This window comes from Leucopleurus acutus (assembly GCF_964270905.1).
Source record: "Leucopleurus acutus genome assembly, chromosome: 6".
NCBI classification, from domain to species: domain Eukaryota; kingdom Metazoa; phylum Chordata; class Mammalia; order Artiodactyla; family Delphinidae; genus Leucopleurus; species Leucopleurus acutus.
The window spans coordinates 74,781,539-74,803,331 of NC_139149.1; positions in this window are offsets into that span (position 1 = coordinate 74,781,539).

Here is a 21,793-nt window from a genome sequence, read left to right on the forward strand (position 1 = left end):
CCAAAGGCAGTGGCTGGTGTCTGGAAAAAGCCCGTGATTCACTAATTTTAGCCCCTTTTACTGGACTTGAATTTTATTTTTGTTTTTGTTGAATGTACATGCAGTGAGATAGCATGCAGGGATGTCCCAGATTCCTTGATATAATATAGAGCAGTCTCTAGTTGGGCTTTCAAATTTGCTATACCTACATGCTCACTTTTTTTTTTTTTTTTTGGTACGCGGGCCTCTCACTGCCGCGGCCTCTCCCGTTGTGGTGCACAGGCTCCGGACGCGCAGGACGCGCAGGCTCAGCGGCCATGGCTCACGGGCCCAGCCACTCCGCGGCATGTGGGATCCTCCCGGACCGGGACACGAACCTGTGTCCCCTGCATCGGCAGGCGAACTCTCAACCACTGCGCGACCAGGGAAGCCCCTACATGCTCACTTTTGGTCTAAACTTCCACACCATTGCCCACCTCTCTGGATTAAGAAGGCACAGAAATTTCTGCCTGCAGTTATACATTTGTCCCCGAGTTTAATGAAGTAAAATTTAAAAAATTTACAAATGAGAAACTGAGTATAAGAAGTTCATTTTCATTATTTTTGATGACTGATTTCCTTCATGATGGTTTTATTTATCTTAGAACAAGCACACGGTTTCTGGAGCAGGTGACAATATAGATTGAATTGGCACAATTACACCTTTAGTTTTGAAATATTTACCCTCCCTTATTATTAAGATAAGCCTTCCAGCAAACAACCACTCCGCAAGAGAAAATCTTGCAATTTTCAGGGTTTTGTTCTGGCGGAACTTTGGAACCCATTGACTCAATACAGAATATGTTTCAGCACATAAAAAAAATGTTTTAATTTGTTTTAGATTTAGATTTTAAAGTCTTAAAACACTTTAAAAAAATTAACTCCCTCTTTACTCAGTTAGTGACTTGGAAGTAGTGATAGCCGTGAAAGAATTCAGTTCTTTTCAAGAGTATTCAGAAAATGTTTTCTTATTTCCTTGGAATTGCCTAACGCATTGTTTTTCATAATTCGCAGAAGATTGGCTTTCAGAGGCATTCTGTTTCCAAATTCTTTTGTAAATTCCTAGAAAGACCTCTCTAAAAATTTATTCATTTGTTTATTTATTCATTTATTTGTTCATTAAACATTTACTGAGCACCTGGTTTGTGATAGAGACTATGCCAAGAACTAGAGACAGGAAAAAAAAGATGCTTTTTGTCTAAGGAAAAAAAAATTGAATTTTAGTAGATTATCATATCTAATGTACTCCTGAACAGATGGAGAAACTGAGATCCAGAGAAAGGTTACATGACTTAAATTAGAATTAAATTAAAAACAATTTATTTGATTCACAAAGGCAATTTGCATTGAAATACTTTGGAAGCACCAGTACTTCTCTTATATTGAGTTAGGAAGTTTTTTAATATTCTAAAATTAACAAATAGGGTCAGTGCCCAATTTCCTGGGTCAACGCCACAGTGGTGCCCTTTGTTCTTGGACCCAGTCCATAGTCTGGCTTGGCAACTGAAAGACCCAGTGACCTGAGTTTGGCAATTAGTGTAGGGGTTTTAGTGTCTACTGACTAAAAGTACTTTGTATACCTATTTGCTCAGATATTAGGGGTTAGCCTTTTGTTACAGAACATTACTACTTCTGTCAAACTCATTTTTCGCTATTTTGAATTATATATTTACATTCTTGAAATTTTAAATTAATAAGTCAGAAGTTTTTAGTAATTTCAACTATAAAAAGTTCTATCTGACTTTCTTATTGGTTTAAAAATAGATACAATCTTGAATTACAGTAAAAACATTGTCATTTAATGTGAATGTCCATAAACATGAACATTCTGGCCCCTGCTGGGAGCTCTAAGAACTACATCACCTGTACTATAAATTTTTCTAAGGGACTTCAGGTTAAACCTTGAATTCAATTTTATATATCTTCCTTCTTTTTTTTTATAACATCCCAGAATTTACTGATAAAATCCATAAGTAAGGCATTACTATTATTAAGAATCAAAATCTGTGTTAAATATTGGACATTTTTACATGTACAATGAATTTATATCCACTGTAATACAATCAAATATTCTACCTTAATTTTAAATATGAATAAATCTAATATTTTCCATCATCACTCAGACTCAGAGGAGAAATCCAATAAGAGAACAGGTGAAATTTATTTATTTATTTATTTATTTATATTGGGGTATAGTTGTTTTACAGTGTTGTGTTAGTTTGTACTGTACAGCAAAGTGGAGTTCCCTGTGCTATAGAGCAGGTTCTTATTAGTTATCAGTTTTATACATATTAGTGTATATATGTCAATCCCAATCTCCCAATTCCCGCCCCCCCTGCCCCACTCCGCGCTGCTTTCCCCCCTTGGTATCCATCGGTTTGGAGCACAGGTGAAATTTAAATACTTGATAAAATGTGGTAAAGACTCTGCTTAGAATTTCATTTCATCAAATATTTATTTAACACTCATTGTTTGGTTGTGGGTAGGCGCTGAGTACATTTATGTGCAACACTGCCCTACCCCTAGAGAGGAGTGGGTAATAGTTATAAACAGCACTTGAGCAAGTGCAAAGTTATGGAGTAGAGTATGGACTAAGGGCCAAACCAACCGTTTCTTGGGTGTAGCTGGAATGGTAGGTACATGGGATACTTACTAGTACAAAGTGGAGAATAAATAGGAGACTGGAAACAAGATTATAAAACCTCCCCTCTCCAAAACCTATGAATAAATAAACACATTTGCCAGCCAGTAACTGTGAGCTCTCTGACTTTGGACAAATTAGGAAACCTTCATTTCCTCATCTGCAAAATGGAAATGTTAGTCAAGTTGTGAGGACTACATGAGATAATAGTGTAAAGTACCAAGAACAGTGCCTGGTGCCAAGTAAGTGCTTAATATATACTGAATATTAAAATCATTATCAATATCTAATAACAATAATACCAGTAGTGCCTAACAATATTCATATCACTAATACTGATTTGTATTAGATATATTTTTTAAATTGAAACTTTATAAATTTAACTTTTGTAAAGGGAGGGATGGGTATATATGATGTACACAGAGGACGATCTAAAGCAAAATGACTAGAAAACTAGAGAGAAAAAAGTGTGAAAAGGTCTGCCAAGCAAATGCTAACAAAAAGAAAGCTGGGGTCATGATATTAGTCAGACAGGATGACATTTAAGGCAGAAAGTATAATACAAGATGAAGGAGGAAATGTTATGATGGTAAAGGGTCTACAGAAAGGATATACCTTTCATAAATCTTAAATCACTGAATAATATTATACTAAAAATACATGAAGAAAAACTTCAGAACTACAAGAAAGATGATCAGAAACAAAATAGTAGTGGCCTAATTTAATTCACTTCATGAATCAAGCCATCAGAATTTGGTAAGGATGTATTTGAACAGTGAAGTCAGTGAGGTTGATGAAATAGATATCCTGTTAACTGAAAATCAATCTTATTTTTAAAAGCTCATGAAACATTTACCAAATTGACTATACATTGGCCTGCATACACACACACACACACACACACACACACACACACACACACACACACACACACACACACACCCCTCAATTAATTCCAAAAATTAGAAATAATCCAGACCACATTTTCTGAAAACCATGAAATTTAACAAAAAAACGAATGACCAAAATAAAAATGAACATCTCCACTACTTGGAAATATGAAAACTATTTAAAACAACCTTTGGTATAAAGAGGAAATAAAACTGATATTACAGAATGTGTACAAAATACTAATTAAAACATTACACACCAAAACCTGTAGAATATGACCGCTGTGTTCAGATAGTCATGGTTTCAAACATGAACACAAGAAAGAAGAAAAATAACATAGTATTTAACTCAAAAAAGTAGAAAATGAACTACAAAACAGACTGCAGATTAAACCTTAAAAAGCAGAAGAGAAATAAAAAGGTAAAATCAGAAACAGCAAAGCAGTAGAACTGATAATATGAACCTATGGCCTGTTTCCTTAAGGAGAAAAAAAAAACCCAATACACTAGCTACGCCAGTCAATATTAGAAGTTCCAAAGAAGGCACAAATATTCTAAATCAGAAAGGAGAAAGAGAAATGATATACAGACTCCGTGAGAGAATTAAAGAATTAAAAGAGTATACTGCAAAATTATTATGCAAATAAATTTGAAGACCTGTGTGAAATTAATATATAGATTGTCTAGAAAAAAACACAAACAAGGAAGAAAATGGAATAATTACCAGAGAGCTACTCTCTGAAAAGCACTAGTGTATAGATGATTCTTCAAATGACATACAGTATTTTTCAAAATAGTGTTTTGAGATAGGCATTTTTTTTACTGAAATAGAATACTATAGAGTGCATACTCATAGAGCAAGTATTACTATTTGAAACTTTTGTTACAGTGCATGTGTTTATGCCAGATCTCCTTTTAAAGATGCATTTCTTACTCTGGGTCACAATAAAAATACCCTGAAAGCCACTGTTCTAGAATTTTAGTAAATTAAAGAGTAAAAATAAATTCAGAAAGCTTACCAAAAAATTTAAACTTAATGTGGATGCTAACACCAAAAAAATTAAATTTAATTTAAATTTAATTTAAATTTAAATTTAATGTGGATGCTAACACCTGGCAATGAAAGCAAGAAAAGAAAACTGACCCAAAATTTTAAATTAAATATTAGCAAGTAGAATTCTGCAGTATATTGAAAGAACAATATACTGTAATGAAGACCAGTCATTCCAGCAGTGCAAACAAGGTTCAATATCTGAAATCTCTTTCAACATATTATTAGGTATTTAGAAAGAGGGGGAAAAAACAAGATCATCTTAATTTATTCCTGTAAAGCCCTTGATAGAGTTTAAATAGGAGTCCTTTAATTAGGACCATTCCTTATTTAAAAACTTTCAGTAAAATACTAGTAGATGGATATTTTCTTGAAGTGATAAACCAGCATTAATGCCAATGATGAAACACTGTGCATATTCTCATTAAAATCAGAAGTATACTAAAGATACCCTCAGCCATAACTACTGTTACTTTTCCGGAATTATTAGCCAACACAAATACACAAGATAATGGAATAAGGCATACATATAGGACAAGAAAAGGCAAAGTTGTCATTATTTTTGCAGGTGGTATAATTTAATGCCTATAAAATATAAATAATTGACAAAAATATGTATATTAAATTCAGTAAGGTGGTATATTACAAAACAAATGCACTCTGAAATCATAGATTTTCTTTATACAAAAAGTAGTGAATTAGAAAATATAATGAACAAAAAAGATGCCATTCAAAATAGTAGCCAAAACTAAGCCAAGGCAAGTGAAAACACCCAAGGAGAGACTTCAGCTAGAAGTATGCAGGCCCTACCTTGCTAGTTCTTAACCCTGACTGGGGTTAAGCTCTTAATAAATACAGAGCTCCTGTGCTCTACACCAAACCAGTTAAGCCTTTGCTGATGGGGCCTAAACATCTGTATTTTTTTAAACTGTCTAAGTGATTATAATGTACAACCAGGGTAAAAAACCACTGCTCCATATGAAGAAAATATTACAACTCAAATAATAAATGGAAAGACATACCCTATTCTTGAATAGGAAGACTCAATGATGTATAAATGTCATTCTCTTTAGTCTATAAATGCAAAGTAATTTCCAATTAAAACATCAGTTAATTTTTAAATGTAACAGATATTTCAGAATAGCTAGGTAAATGTTGATAAGAAAGAGGAATGAGAGGGAATTAGCACTAATGGATATGAAAACATTTTAAGGACCGATAATTTAAAATAGCACGGTATTTATAGAAGAATAAAAAGAGAAGTGAAACAGAAAAAAAGAATGAAAAATAGACACAAGCATGTAAGAAAACTACTTAAGTGATAAAAGTGTCATTTTAAGTTAGGCCATTAAATAGATGGATTGTGTATTGGCATTGGGACAGATATAGCCACATGGACCCCTGGCCACTAGATTGTAATCTCCAGGAAGATAGGAACAATTTCATATTCATCAAAAATTTAAATCTCAAAAATGAAACAGTATGAGAGTAAAATGTGAGTGTTTTTTAAATACCATAATGTAAATTTTGGACTGGATATCATATAGTCCAAGGATGTGTAGGTCCATGAATTAGTTTGAGGTTTTCTTTGCCATGATGAAATTTAAAATTAGCTAGGCCTATTTATCAATCTTTTCTATTGTAACTTGGTAAATGTGCCCAGATAAAAGTTTAAATTTCAGCATGGCAAAGAAAACATCAAACAAAGTCATGCACAATACAAAATATTTTCCAATTTTCTTGTGATTATTTCTTTGACCTCTTGATTATTTACCAGTATGTTGTTCAGCTTCCAAATATTTGGAGATTTTCTAAATATATTTTTGTTACTGATTTCTAGTTTAATTCTATTCTAATCAGAAAACGTACTCTGTATGATTGCAATTCTTTTTCATTCTTTGAAGCTGGTTTTATGGCCTAGCAGATGGTTTATCTGGATGAATGTTTCAGGAGCACTTGAAAAGAATGTGTATCCTGTTGTTGTTGAGTATAGGGTTCAAGGTGTCAATTAGGTCAAGTAGGTTGTTTAAGTTATGTATAACCTTACTTATTTTCTATCTACTTATTCTATCAATTACTAGGAGAGGAGTCTTGAAGTTCTGTCAATTTTTGCTTCATGTATTTCGAAGCTCTGTAATTGGATGAAATACATATCTACAATAGTTATGCTTTCGTGATTAATTAAATTGACTTTTTTTGTGGTTATGAAATGTCCCCCTTTATATCTGGTAATATTCCCTGTCCTGAAATCTGCTTTGCCTGGTATTAATATAGCCACTCCAGGTTTCTTAGGATCAGTGTTTGCATGGTGTATCTTTTCCCATCCATTTACTTTCAACCTATCTGTGTCTTTATTTTTAAAGTGGGTTTCTTGGGAGTTCCCTGGTGGTCTAGTGGTTAGGATTTGGTGCTTTCACTGCCATGGCCTGGGTTCAATCCCTGGTCGGGGAACTGAAATCCTGTAAGCCATGTGGTGCAGCCAAAAAGAAAAGAAAAAGAAAAACATTACAAAAATAAAATAAAGTGGGTTTCTTGTAGACCAGATATAATTTGGTCTTCTTTTTAAATCTAATCTTGCAACCTTAGCCTTCTATTGGGAATATTTAGATTATTTACATTTAATGCAGCTATCAATATGGTTTAAGTCTAGCACGTTGCTATTTGTTTTCTATTTGTCACACCTGTTCTTTGTTCCATTTTTCTTCTTTTTCCATCTTCTTTCATATTGAGTATTTTTTAGTGATTTATTCATTATACCTGATTGTTTCATTTATGTAGTGGTTGCTCTAGAGTTATATAATATGCATCTTTAACTTATCACAGTCTACCTTCCAATTAATTATATTTTACTGCTTAATGTATAATGTAAGAACCTCATAACAATGTACTTCCATTTCTCCTGTCCCATCCAGTTGTGTAGTTGCTGTCATGCATTTTACCTCTACCCGTGTTATATATTCCCTAATACATTGTTACTATTTTTGCCTTTAACAATTAATTTTATTTAAAAAGTCTTTATGTCTATGCATATATTTATTAATTCCAGCACTCTTCATTCCCTTGTGTAGACCAGGATTTCTCACACTCAGCACTATTAACCCTTTGGGCTGGATAGTTCTTTGCTGTGGGTGGCTATCCTATGCATTGTGGGATGTTTAGCAGCATCCCTGGCTCTACTTATTAGATGCCAATAATAACTCTCCCCCAAGTCATGCTAACCAAAAATGTCTCCAGACATTGGCAGATGTTACCCAGGGGACAAAACTGTCAACAGTTGAGAACCACTGGTATAGATTGAAGTTTCTATATGAAATCATTTTCCTTCAGCGTGAAAACATTTTTTGAACATTTGTTTTACTTCAGGACTGTTGGTGAAACAGTCTTTCAGGGTTTTTTTTGTCTCAAAAAAAGGCATTTTTCACTTTTATTCTTGAGGGATATTTTCACTGGGTGTAAAATTCTCTATTACCATTATTTTCCTTCAAGTATTTTAAAGATGTCCTTTTATTGTCCTCTACATTGCATTGTTTCTGATGAGACATCAGTGGTAATATTTATCATTGTTCTTGTATGTAGTATGTCTTTTTCTTTGACTACTTTTAAGACATTTTCTTTTTTCTTTTAAGACATCATTGGTTCTCAGCAGTTTTAATATGGTGTGCCTTGATGTGGTTTTCTTTCTGTTAATTCTGCCTGTGGTTCGGCTTTTCTGGATTTGGGGATTTAGAGCTTTCATCAGTTTTGGAAAAAGTCTAACCATTATTACTCATATATTTTTTCTTCCCTATTCCTTTCTAGGACTGTAATTGCGCATATATTAATTAGACAATTTGATGTTGTCCCACAGGTCACAGAGGCTCTGTTAATGTATTTTTCACTCTCTTTTTCTCTGTGTGCCTCAGTTTTGACAGCTGTTTGCTATCTTTCTGGATCATTGATTTTTCTTTTTCTGCAGTGTCTCATCATCTATTAATCTCCTCAAATGACATTTTCATTTCAGATATTGTATTTCATCCCTAGAAAATCCATTTGGTTTTTTTTTATATCTTCCATTTCTTTCCTTATGATGTTCATGTTTTCTTTTAAAACTTTGAGCATATTTATAATGACTTTTAAAATTCTTATCCCCAAATTCCATCATCCATGTCTTTTTTGTGTGTGTCTATTATATGGATTGTTTTTTCCTCCTCATTTTAAGTCACATTTTCATGCACATTTGTATGTCTGCTAATTTTTTATTGGATGTAGGGAATTGTAAATGCTATGTTATAGAGTGTCTAAATATCATTGTCTTTCTTTAATGAGTGTTGAAGTTGGTTTAGACAAGCAGGTCAGTTACTTGTAGATCAGCTTGATGTTTTTGAGGCTGACTTTCAAGTTGGCTAGGGTGGGTCTACAGTAGCCTTTAGTCCAGGCCTAGTTTAATCTAATTAGGAACATATGACCTATTTGAGGTCATTTAATGCCCTGGATACTCAACAAGCCTTCTACTCTGGCTGGTCAGAACTTGGAGCCCTTTGTGACCTTGCAGAAGTGTTCAACTTACAGTTCCCTGGTTGTTCTTTGCCTGGCCCATGAAGTTTAACTCTATTTATTTGCAGCCTGTTTCAGATTCAAGGGAACCCTGTGCAGATTTCTGGAGTCTTCCTTTGAATAGCTCCCTCCTCTCTGGCACCCCACCCCACAACATCCAGCGTCCTCTGCCTCCCCTATTTCTGATCTCTGTTTCCCCAACTTAGCAAGATTATTGTACTCGGCTTGGCTTCACTTCTCCGCATTGTGATCCAAAATGTGCCTCCCGGGCAATTTTATGGATCATTCATTTGTTTCCCTTCTCTTAGGGATCACAGTCTTATTCTGTCTGTGTCCAGTTTCTGAAGGAGTTGTTTTGTATATTTTATCCTGTTTTCTAATTGTTTACAGCAGGAAGGCAAGTACAGTACCAGATAACAAATGTGGCCTGATGTAGAAGTCCCCTTGGAAGGCAAATATTACAAAGAGGGGGAAATGAAACACTTATGAGGGGAAGAAGGCTAAATTTCTCTTACCTTCAGTTACCCTTAAGAATAAGAAAAAAGTTAACAACCCATTAGAAAAATGACAAAAAAGAAATACAAATTTCCAATAAACCCATGAAAAGATGTTCAGCCCCACTCATAAGTAAGAATAACATCAAAATGTCAGTGAAATACCATTTCTCATTCAAGTGCTAGAATAGCATTGGAAAATAACCCCCTCTTTCCCTCTTGGTGGGGGTGTAAATGTTAATTTTTATCCACTTTGTAGGGCATTTTGACATTCTCTTTCAAAATTTTAAATGTGCCATGCCCTTTGACCCAGCAATTATGTTTTCTAGGATTTTCCCCTCAGATCAACTTGCACAAACTCTCAAAAATATTTGTAGAGTATATAATATTGAAAAGTTGAAAATACCCTACATGTCCAATAATTAAAAATAAATTAAATAAATTATAGTATATCCAGGCAAATCTATGTGTATATACTGATGTAGAAAGATGAATATAATATACTAAGTAGAAAAAGCAAAATTTAGAACAGATTTTATAACTATGAAAAAAAGAAAAGTTACATTTAATATATGTATGCTTTCTCCATAGATATTTCATCTAATCCTATGACTTTAATATTAAATATTTGCTGATGTTTGCTCCAGACTCATATTCAACAGTCTGTTACATCCCTTTTGGATAGTTGATACGAATTTCCAATTTAACATGCCCAGTTACCAATACTCTCCTCCCCACCCAGTCCTCTCCATTTCACTACATGGCACCATCACTCAACCACTTGCTCATGTCAAACATCTGGGACTCGAGGAATTTTTCTTGATAAGTTCCCAGCTCCACACTGTTCAATGGCAATAAAGGAGTCAGAAAGCTGGAAGGTTAATCGACTATTTCTTGGTTGAGGGATAATAAAATAGCTACCACTTTTTTTAGCTCGCAATAAATTAGTCACTGAATCAGATACTTCATATACATTATTTCATTAATCCTCATTACATCTATAAGGCAAGTGTTATTTCTCCATTTTATAACTAGAGTTTAAGATTTCAGGTGATAATGCTTTAATGAAAAGTGAGGGGTGTGTGTGTGTTAGTGTGTTTATGTAGAAATCCTCTCATGTTTCTCTTTCTTTGTTGCAGCCCATAGGTCCTGCCAGAAGACAGTTACCAGGTACTATAGATATCCTGAGAACACCAGTATGGTCCCAAGGAAGGTGCTAGTGGAAGCATATCAGGCACTTCCCATGAGGTGCTGATTCTCACAGCTGGTGTGTGCAGATAGGCCTCAGATCTCACTCTTAACCATTTCAAATTCTGTGATTCAGAATTCATTCTTCCTCAGTTATATAAAAAGTTGTCCTTCTTCCTCAGTTATATAAAAATATCAGCTGGCTCTATGTGTAGAAGGATGTCATTTTTAAAAAAATAAATGTATTCAGCATGACATTATTTAGTCAGCAGAGTTGCAAGCGAGTTTTGAAAATTAATTTCATCAGATGCTGTGCTAAGTACCAGTAACAAAAAAAAGTAATAAAGACGTGATGCCCCTGATGACCTCACATTCCAGTGGGGAAGACAGACTTGTAAACAGATATGTTAAAGTAGAAGGTGGTAAGTGCTCTTCTGAAGCTTGAGCAAAGAGCTGTCAGTGCAAAAGCACAGAGGACTCTGCCTCAGGGAGTCAAGAAGGTTTAACAGAATAGGTGACATTTGAGCTAGATCTTGAAGGATGGGCAAGGATTTGCCAGATGAATGAGATGATCTCTATATAAAGTGCCTAGTACAGGGCCAGGCAGTTGGTAGGACCCAATAAATCGTAACGTCTAGTTCCACTCAGAAAAGTGTCCCAGGCAGAGGACACAGGTCAGTTCAATTCAAGAAGCATTATTGAGTACTTTGTATATGTCGGGCACCGTTCCAGACTTCTTAGCCCTTTGTGCCAGGCACATCCTGTGAAGACAAATAATTACACAAGAGTCTGGTGTGAGCCATGTCCAGATCTACTATTTATAGACTTTGCTCTCAAGTTGGAGCAGGGATGTTTGTTTTAACACCACTGACACGTTCCATCTTGATTGCAGCCCCCTACGGCAGCACTGACAGCGCTGAGACATACGCGGCTAACGGCTGTTCCAGGCCCAATTTCATGAAGGCAGTCATGACAGTCTAGTCTGGCTCCCCCCCTGTGTTCTGGGCCACTTCGATCTGTACTTGGATCGGGTAACAGCTCTTCCTCATAGCATGGATGGAAGAGTCCAGATGCCTGCATTTCTGTCCCAGCTCATTGGCCCCATGGGCTCCACCTGCCCTCTCTTCAATAAGCCCCTTTATCATACCCGATCCTCAAATCTTGATGCTTTATTCTTCATAGCAGAGTATGGAATAGTATAGAATAAACAGACTCTACACTGTTATTTGTTATACTAAACACAGAATGTATACATTTCCACATCTAAAACAGAATATTTCTAAACTTAACATTCTGTAACTGCTTTCAACGGCTGTTTTACTAGCATAGATTACAGACAATGGAAGGAATGTGCCAGCTGTTTCACAAACGTTTTACTTAATTCTCACAATTCTATGAGATAGGAATTATTATAACTGTTATATAAACTAAGAAACTAAGCCACAGAATATTTAACTTATGAAAGACTAAAAATAGTAACGCTTGGATTTGAAATCAGTTCTATCCAACTCCAACCCCGCTTTCTGTTCCCTATAGCAGTGTCCAGTTTTAATGCTACCATTTATTGTGTTTCTACTACTTGCCAGACACAATGTGAGGTGCTCAAATACATTCTCTCTAACATGCATGAATTTTTAAAAAATATAACACTAATACCTTGCTAAAACAGCCAGCATATTATAGCTCTCAACTTCAAGCCTAGGTCTGATACTCAAACACCACTGGTTCTCAAACCTGGGAGTGCATTGGACTAAAATGGGGAACTTAAAAAAAAAGCCCTACCCCCCCCATTCTAATTTAATTGGTCTGGAATAGAGCCCAGGTGATTTTAATGTGCTGTCTGCTTTGAAACCATAACTCTCAAAAGTGAATAGGAAGCTTGAGGTAAGGCATGCTTTCATTTATCAGGGTAAATTGATGGGAAATGGGTCTGGTGGACTATTTTTAAAGTGAGTGTATTTCCTAGAAAATACTAAATAACACAGAGGAAGGAATGTGAGCTTTGGAGTAAGAGAGACCAACTTTGAACCTTAGCTTTGATACTTTCTTGCTGAGTGGCCCTTGGCAAGTTATTTAGCATTTTGTCAAGTACTGATTCTGAAAGAAGTAAAAGGTGCCTTTGAGAAGAGGATTCTATCTTGGAACAAATGGAGTGAACGCTGCCTCTGGTAGCCTAGTACTGGGGGGCAGTCTGCACACAGTGCATTGAGAAGGCCCTCTCTGCCTCCCGTGCCCCCTGCCGATCGCTCCCCAAGCCAGCAGGGATGATTCCTTAACTGTCAGGCCACATGGCATTGTTGAGACGTGACCAGGAAGGGAGGATTCCCTTTTAGCCTCAGATGCCAGGGTATGGTATGTATGCTTAGGTGGGAGGGAAAGGGGAAGAATATTTTTAATGTTTTATATTAGATCTGAAATATATTTTACAATAGAAACAATGCCTGGATGGTAATTAGGCTTCCTGGTTATTCACTTAAAGCTTATTCGTAATTTTGCCAGAAATAGACTATATTTTATATACAAGTAGCACTGTACTTCAATAACCTTTTGGGGCCAATAGGCTTTGAAGAATTAGTGTGTAAACATAGCCATCTTTTACAACATTATTTCTATGAGAAATATGGGTCTCTACTTGGGACTCAAAGAAACTGCTTCTTTCCTCTCTAACTCAGCTTAACAAATATTATGCCCATTGGTCATCTAGCGAGAGGGAACGAAGCAGCTCAAAGAATGCTGTTTTGCCTTCCAAAGTTTAGCAGAACTCTTTTAGCTACTGATTATAAGATCACAACATACTTGAGGTCAGGGCCCATTTCTTTCCTTCATTTGTATCCCGTTTCCTCCCAAGCAACCTAGCATGTAATATGAGCATATAGTGTACGTTAACATATACATAGGTTAGGTTTGAAATCAGTAGTGATCTCACTGTCAGTGGCAGACAGGACACTGGTGGTCCATCACCCTGCAGTGACAAAATGTTCCTCAAATGATCACACTGTTTCCTGGAATTGGGTGCCTTTTAATGACAAGAATTTAGGAGACTTCGTGGCTGTTACAGTGGAAATTATAAGAGCTGTGGGGTGGTTCTGATTGCACTGGAAAGCTTATTTAAAGGAAGTGACAGAATCAGAAATTTACATTTTTAATTCTGGGCACTGTCAGAGAATCAAAAATCTTCCTTGACTACCTAAAGGAAGTCTTATTTCTTGTACCAGTGGGGCTGAGGTACGTAAAAGACCAACCTAAGTTTGATTCTGCAACTTTATGCATTACGATGCAGGCTTTCTAGGCATTGATTAGGAGAGTGGGATCCTGAGAACGGGGATACTTGGATAAGTTCTAACAAATCCAGCTGCCTTGAATCGCCAAATCCCACTGAGTCTTAATTGTCACTAGAAGCAATCCTTCCTCCTCTGTCTGATAATCTTAGTCTCTCTCTGCCTTATAACCTGTTTTAATATTACCTGAGGTAGTCGATTTGTCAGAGTTTAAGGAATCTCCTCAAGGTCAAACTCACTGCTTCTCATGGCTTCCAGACCCGGACCTATTCCATAAGTAGATTCAGCTAGTGAAGACTTCAGGGAAGAAAAGGAAAAGAAAAAAAATACATGCCTGATGATTATAGTCCTTATTTCTACACAGTTTATGGGCCATAGTTTGTATTTGCAAGTCCCTTCGTCCACTACCTTTCTTCCCCTGTTCCCTTTGTCTTCAGATAATACTTTAGCTAGTTGTGATTGTCAGTTAGGGTGACCTAAACTTCCATCCCTGAAAAAGCTGAACCATTAATGGTTCTTGCTTGGCTTGGGTTGCTCTAATCTAGTAGATTTTACCATGGACATGGGAGTACTAAGAGTTGCCCAGAAAATCCCTGGGCTTCCAGACATAGTCCTCCCTCCCTTTGCTGTGTAGTACTAACCCTTCTCCTACTTTATAATTAGAATTAATTGCCCCAGCCAATACAGTAATCCCCTTTTTTGCTTGCTGGTTCGGTGGCATGAAGAACTCAAGTGGCTGATGAGTGGCAGTCTCAGCTCCCATTCAGTGGAACTCTTCTGGTGTTTCTTAGAAGAAGTATTCCTCCCTTGGAAGCTAAGAGCATAACATTGTGGGGCTGGAGATAAAAGTTATGTGATTAGGTCATTAGCAATTATAATGAAGGGGCCACAACTCATTATAATTCTATATTATAACTAGCCTGGCTATGGGAGAAATAGCATTATATATTGGTTGCTGGCTTAGAGAATTCAGTATAACTTGGAGGACAGCTCCCCAGTCCCACAAGTGGTAACATACGTGGGTTGTCAATAGATTATTCCACCATTCTATCAAGGCAGCTTCTCCCTATGGACATGAAACCATGTCTTCAATTCTTATTCTTTTTTTAAAAAAAAATTTATTTATTTTTGGCTGTGTTGGGTCTTCGCCGCTGGGCACGGGCCCTCTCTAGTTGCCGCGAGCGGGGGCCAGTCTCCGTTGCAGTGCGCGGGCCTCTCATTGCCGTGGCCTCTCCCGTTGCGGAGCACGGGCTCTAGGCACGCGGGCCCCAGTAGTTGTGGCACGTGGGCTCAGCAGTCGTGGCTCATGGGCTCTAGAGTGCAGGCACAGCAGCTGTGGCGCACGGGCTCAGTTGCTCCACGGCATGTGGGATCCTCCCGGACCAGGGTTTGAACCCATGTCCCCTGCATTGGCAGGCGGATTCCCAACCACTGTGCCACCAAGGAAGCCCCCAATTCTTATTCTTTTAATGGAGTTCCTTAGTCAAAGAAATATTTTATGGGGCTCTAGGAAAGTAAACAAAGCAGTTTACTCTAGCAGAAACACTATAGGCAAAGAAGGCAAATCCAAATCCACATGGTGTCTTTCCTCCATGACAATAGAGGTTCAGTGTAATCCGTCTGCCATTAGGTGGCTGACAAGTCCTAGAACTGATGCCATTTTAGGAGCTCAATGTGGATTTCTGATGTTGATGAGAGTAAGTAGCCAGATCAGCCTGGGTGAAGGGAAGCCTATATTCTTGAGCCCACATCTTGCCAGGCCCATTATCAAGCACCAGGGTGACTGATATCCACAAGATTGGTCATACTGTTTACTTGATTATTGAGGACCTTTTTCAATGGATACCTTTTAGTAAGCTTCTTTATACGACACAAATATCCTCACGCTGCCCACTCTGAGAGGTCCATCCGTATAACTCTGCTTCAGACTTCCTTTTAACCAATCTCCTAATCCTGTTTCTTCAAGCCCCTGACTCCTTAGCCGATGTAGATTTCTACTTCTGTCCATCTCTCTGCCAAGCAGAGTAGACAGTCAGGTTTTGTTGTTTGTTTTTGCGGCACGCGGGCCTCTCACTGTTGTGGCCTCTCGCATTGCGGAGCACAGGTTCTGGACACGCAGGCTCAGCAGCCATGGCTCACGGGCCCAGCCGCTCCACGGCATGTGGGATCCTCCCGGACCGGGGCACGAACCTGCGTCTCCTGCATCGGCAGGCGGACTCTCAACCACTGCGCCACCAGGGAAGCCCGACAGTCAGGTTTTAATATCTACATCATGACGTCTTCTACCCTGAGGTGTTGCCACCTTCTCAGGGGCAGCCTCAGAGCAGACTGTACGGTGTGAAAGCAATAAGCCTGTATACCCTTTCTAGTCTGAATGGAACAAACTTCTGTCTTGTTCTCATTGCTTAAATCCCTCCTCTTCCTTCCTTCGCCAGGGTTCCTAGCATAATCTTTTCTATAAAACATAAGAGGAAATTTTTAAACCTCAGATAGCTTAAGTTTGCCCCATGCAAAAAATTCCCCAAGTTAAAAAAAATAAATAAATAAGCATCTGGCTATCTGCTTGAATAGTTGGAGAAGAAAAAAATTACGAAGAAAATAATAAAAATAATATCTCAGAAACTATCCTATACATAATTCTTTGTTTTTCAAACCTCTTTCAAATACTTTATCTTATTTGAACCTCACTGAAACACTGTGAAGTAGATATAGCCAATATTGTACTCATTTAAAGATCACAGAACTAAAAATGTAGAAGGAGAAAAGTGGCTTTGCCCATACTACCTAAGACTATAAGTAGGGACCAGGAACTTGCCTCCCAGTACAATAACAGGAGAATGAATGCACAAAGCCCATGGTCATGATATGTCTTGGGAGCTCTGATTTATGAAGTGGAGGAAGAGAGGTGTTGATTGAAGGGAGAGAGATGAAGAAGCAGAGCACTCAGGAACCGGTGACCCCAGCGCAGTGAGTAGAAGGTAAGAGTCAGAGTCAGGCTTTCCAGAGAATCCTGGTGTAAGAACAATTCCCATATGTGTGATTTCATTTTTGTCCTTTTTCTTAGTATAATAGCAGGAGATTTTTACAGATGAACAACAGGCAAGGACATAAAAAGCATACTCAAGCCCAAAGAAATATTTCAAATGTACCAAAACAGCCGAGGTGGGGAACATAGGTAACCTAGTGAAGGCCAGAACAACTTAACATTCCAAAAATACATTTGATTCTGATATGATGTTGTATAAGCTCATAAAGCCCAAAGAGGAAAGATAAAAAAATGAATGTCATGTTAGCATGGATTAGAAATTTCTCTTTTCAGCAAAACTGAGTCTTAGCTAACCAAATCAAGTGAATAGTTTATTTTAAAGTCGGTTTAAGTTCCTGAGATTTTGCTTGGCCTCCTCATTTTGTGTGTTTTAGATACTTTTATTTGTTGTGACAGAAAACTCCACTTGTATAAACAGGCCCAAGAACTGGGCAGATGTCTTTATTTCCTGGTAATCCCAGCTCTGTGACCTAAAACAAGTCATTTAAACTCTGTGGGCTAAAGGCCTGTTTCATCAGTTATGAAATAAAGAGAGAATGCTAGATGCTCTCTAAGCCTTCTTCCAGCTTTCAAACTCAATTATTCTGTGAAAATTGTAATTATCCTTACACGGGCCCTGACTTGGGTTCTTGAGTTTAAAAATAAAAAGATAGGCTCCAGCAGGGGTCACTATAGTCCCATCGAGTCTTAAGTCTGAATCTCTTTAATGTAGTTTATTCTGGACATCACATCTACCCTTTGTCTTGATTTTCTGTTTGAGGCCACACAGACCCTCTCTGCACCCAGGTATTATCTCAAGTGATCTTCAAATGTATTCAGAAAACCCACTGCAAGTGTTTTCTTCTTCTGTTTCTTTTCCTTCGTTGTATTTAATTTTCCAGTCACAGGAGATCATTTACCTCCATTGATGTAGAGGTCCTTCAGGAGAATTTATTTTATTTTAATTACCTATGTCAGATTTTTCACCTCTTAAAATTGTGATGAGTTTAAAATAGTATATATTTCTTTAACTATATGAGATTATATTAAAACAAAGCACAAAATTCAATCCTATTTTTTAAAATCTATGAACACCTAAGAAAATGCATTCACCTTCTCTAGAATCCATCCATCCCTGAGAATTCTAGAAGTCTATTCATTGGTTATACACCCCCATAGTTATTTTGCTATATACTTAAAAGGACGAGTTCATGTATCCAAGAGTAGGGTAAGAATTTCAATGACAGCTCTAATTTCAAGTACCCTGTCCATTGTCAGATTATACCATATGTTTTTGCTCTGAAAACATAGTGACTGTACATATAACATAGAGAGTCAGAGATCAATCACTGTGTCTGAGATGCTGAAAGGCAGGCATCCAGCAATGTCAGTGTTACTCCCAGAAATTTTTGGGATTAAGTCCTTAGTCTTAAATCCTAAATCTTAGGACTCTTTAGAGCTATGATTCAATTTAGGACTACTCCAGAGGGGTTGAGTCTTCCCTAAGGCCTCTCCCCAAACTCTATGCAAAACCTGACAATGGCTCCATTGTGCCAGGAACCAAAGAAAGTTAACTTCTTATACCATGAAACGCAATGTCTCTGGTCCGTTGGCATGATGTATGTGGCACCCTTATCACGACACTGCTTAGCCCAAAATAGTTCTTACAAATGTATGGTAGGCACATTTAACCTCATCTCCCATTTCGCTTCTCATACATACCTGCCTGCCTCTTTGAGAAAGATTGACATTGTGCCTCTCAGGGGCAGCACTAGCTACTGCTGCCATTTCCAATATTATTATTTTAAAGTCCTAGTCTAGGCAGATCATTGTGTTTCTTTCCACCTGTTAATAAGTAAGGAAAGCCTTCCGTAGTCTCCTTCCACAGTGAATCAGGAATGACCTGGTGACAAATACAGTGAAAGTCATGGTATGTGACTTCTGCTACAAGGTCATGGAAGGCATTACAGCTTCTACCTGGGTCTCCTGGATTGCTCGCTGTGGGGAAGCCAGCTGCCATTCCTCAAGCAGCGCTGTGGGGAGGAACTGAGGTCTCCTGACAACAGCCAGTACCAACTTGCTGACCACATTAGTGAGCCATCTTGGAAGCAATTCTTCCCAAGTGGATTGAGTCCACTGTCCTCTCCAGACTTCTGCAGGGCAGCCTTCTTCTCTCCACTTGCATATAACCTCAAACTACCACCTTGGTTCTGATTTTACGTGATCATACTTATTTAGCTGCCACAGCTAACTGATAAAATTCACTCCGGAGGAGTTCCAGCCTGGGTCAAGTGTGTACCTCTTGTCCAGTCATCTGTGGCCTGGGTTGGAGGTACATAGTATAGATAAGGCTGGGATGCAAAGGTAGAAGGCAGTTCCCAGGGAAAGGTGTGTGAGCTGAACAGGTCCTGCAAAGGGTTTCTACCAGTGTCCCATCCAACTTCTCTCCTAGCACTAGCACTTCCCTTAGCATAGTATTGTACTCAGCACACTATAATCTCATTGCCTGCTTGATTTTATGAATACACTCTAGCCCATAGGAATATACTCTGTCCTACTGCAGATGTATCCCCAGCATCTAGCACAGTACCTGGCACATATTAAAAATAAAAATAGGGCTTCCCTGGTGGCGCAGTGGTTGAGAGTCCGCCTGCTGATGCAGGGGACACGGGTTCGTGCCCCGGTCCGTGAAGATCCCACATGCCGCGGAGCGGCTGGGCCCATGAGCCACGGCCGCTGAGCCTGAGCGTCCGGAGCCTGTGCTCCACAACGGGAGAGGCCACGACAGTGAGAGGCCCGCGTACCGCAGAAAAAAACAAAGACAAAAACAAAATAAATAAATAAAATAAAAATAAAATTAGTAGGTAAAAATAAAATTGTGTCATAAAGATATATCCTCTGTGAAAAGACTTGGGTATTTTTACTGTACAGTTGCTACCACATTGGTAGAAGAACCACCCACATAATTGAGAACTGAGTTTTTGCCTAGTATTTCCAAGTATAGAAAATGCCTATGAAAATTCAACCATGTATTACATTTAAAAAGAAATCTTTTAATGTGTAGATCAGATAACCTCTCAGTGGTATACGTTTGCATTCAGGGATGGAAATAGAAATTCATTTTAAGTTTAGTTCTAAAAGACTAAAAAATTATTAGCAGAATTTCCAGTTTGACATCTTATATATGAATTTATTTCAGAAAGTCTGTTATCTCACCAGAATCCTAATGCTGTGGTATTTTGATAACAATTCAAAGGAATTTATTCAAGCTGTACTGAAATATGTCACAAGTGACCTATTTATCAAGGTAAGAAACTGTTTCTGTCTCTTAAAGTAAAAGATAATTTATTTTTATCAAACTAGTAGAGTTTATCCTCTTTTATTAAAAAAAAATCACGAAGGGCCCAAGTGAAACCATTTTAAGGACTAAAGAGGCCATAACGTATATTGGTGATTACAACAGCCTAATCGATGGTGTAAACTATGTCTCTTAAAATTGTAGAGGCCAAATGTTTTTTGTACCAGACTATCCCTATGATCCCTTTCGACTACGCGATTTCATGATTCTAATAATAAATGCAAATATAAATATATTCCATCAATTTATTGTCATAATTTATTTTATAGCTTATGTGTTTTTGAATAATTTTCATAAACAAATATAAATACGCTTAAAATTCTGGGTTTCTAAAATGGTTTTTAATACCTGACAGAATATGATTTTGAAGTAATAACATATTCATCATGGAAAATTATAAAATATAGAAAGTACAACAATAAAATAAAAATCATTCATAATTCCTTCATTTAGGAATAATTACTGTTAACATTTTGGTTTATCTACTCAGTAAATAACTAAAACTAACTGACTACAATGTGAATATTTTCCCAAGTCACTAAATATTTTTATACATGATTATTTAATGACTATATGTATTATATCATATTACTATTTGACTATTTAATCAATAATCTACTGTAAGACATTTAGGTCCTTTGAAATTTCTGTCATAATAGCATTTCAAAACATATCCTTGATGGTAAATCATTTTGTAAATACACACACATATATTTTTAATAAATACATTTTTAAGAATTGGAATCATTTTTCCAAATTATCCTTTAGAAAGGTGTGTTGATTTAGGTGTCTAGCAGGAATATTCAGAAGCGGCTGTGTCCTCCAAATCCTTGACAACCCAGAGTAATAGCCTTTTAAGAACTCATTGTCTGTCTGATCTATAAAAATGTTGTCTCCTTGTTCCGGAGATAGCTCTGTACCTGATCAGAGCAGAGGATTGGCTGTTAAAAGCAGAATTCTATTGTCTAATTGTAACTTCCGTGAATAGAATTTCACTTACATTGGGCTCATTGCTAGAAAGGCTTTGTTGTCGATTTTTCATTTTTAAGACTATAATAATGTCTCTATTCGTAAAGATGATGCTCTTCTGGATCACACATCTACAGAAACCTCAAACCATAGGTAGAAATATATATATATATAGGTAGACATATATGTACAGATATGCATATCAGGGCATGTTTACAGCTTTTAAAAAGTCATTAAACCCTAACCTAAAGTAACAATAATACATGTGGCAACAATCAGAACATAAATATTCTTGGATGCCTTGTAGCATAGTTAGGGGGAAATAGAGTTTTGTTTAAGGTAATAGAA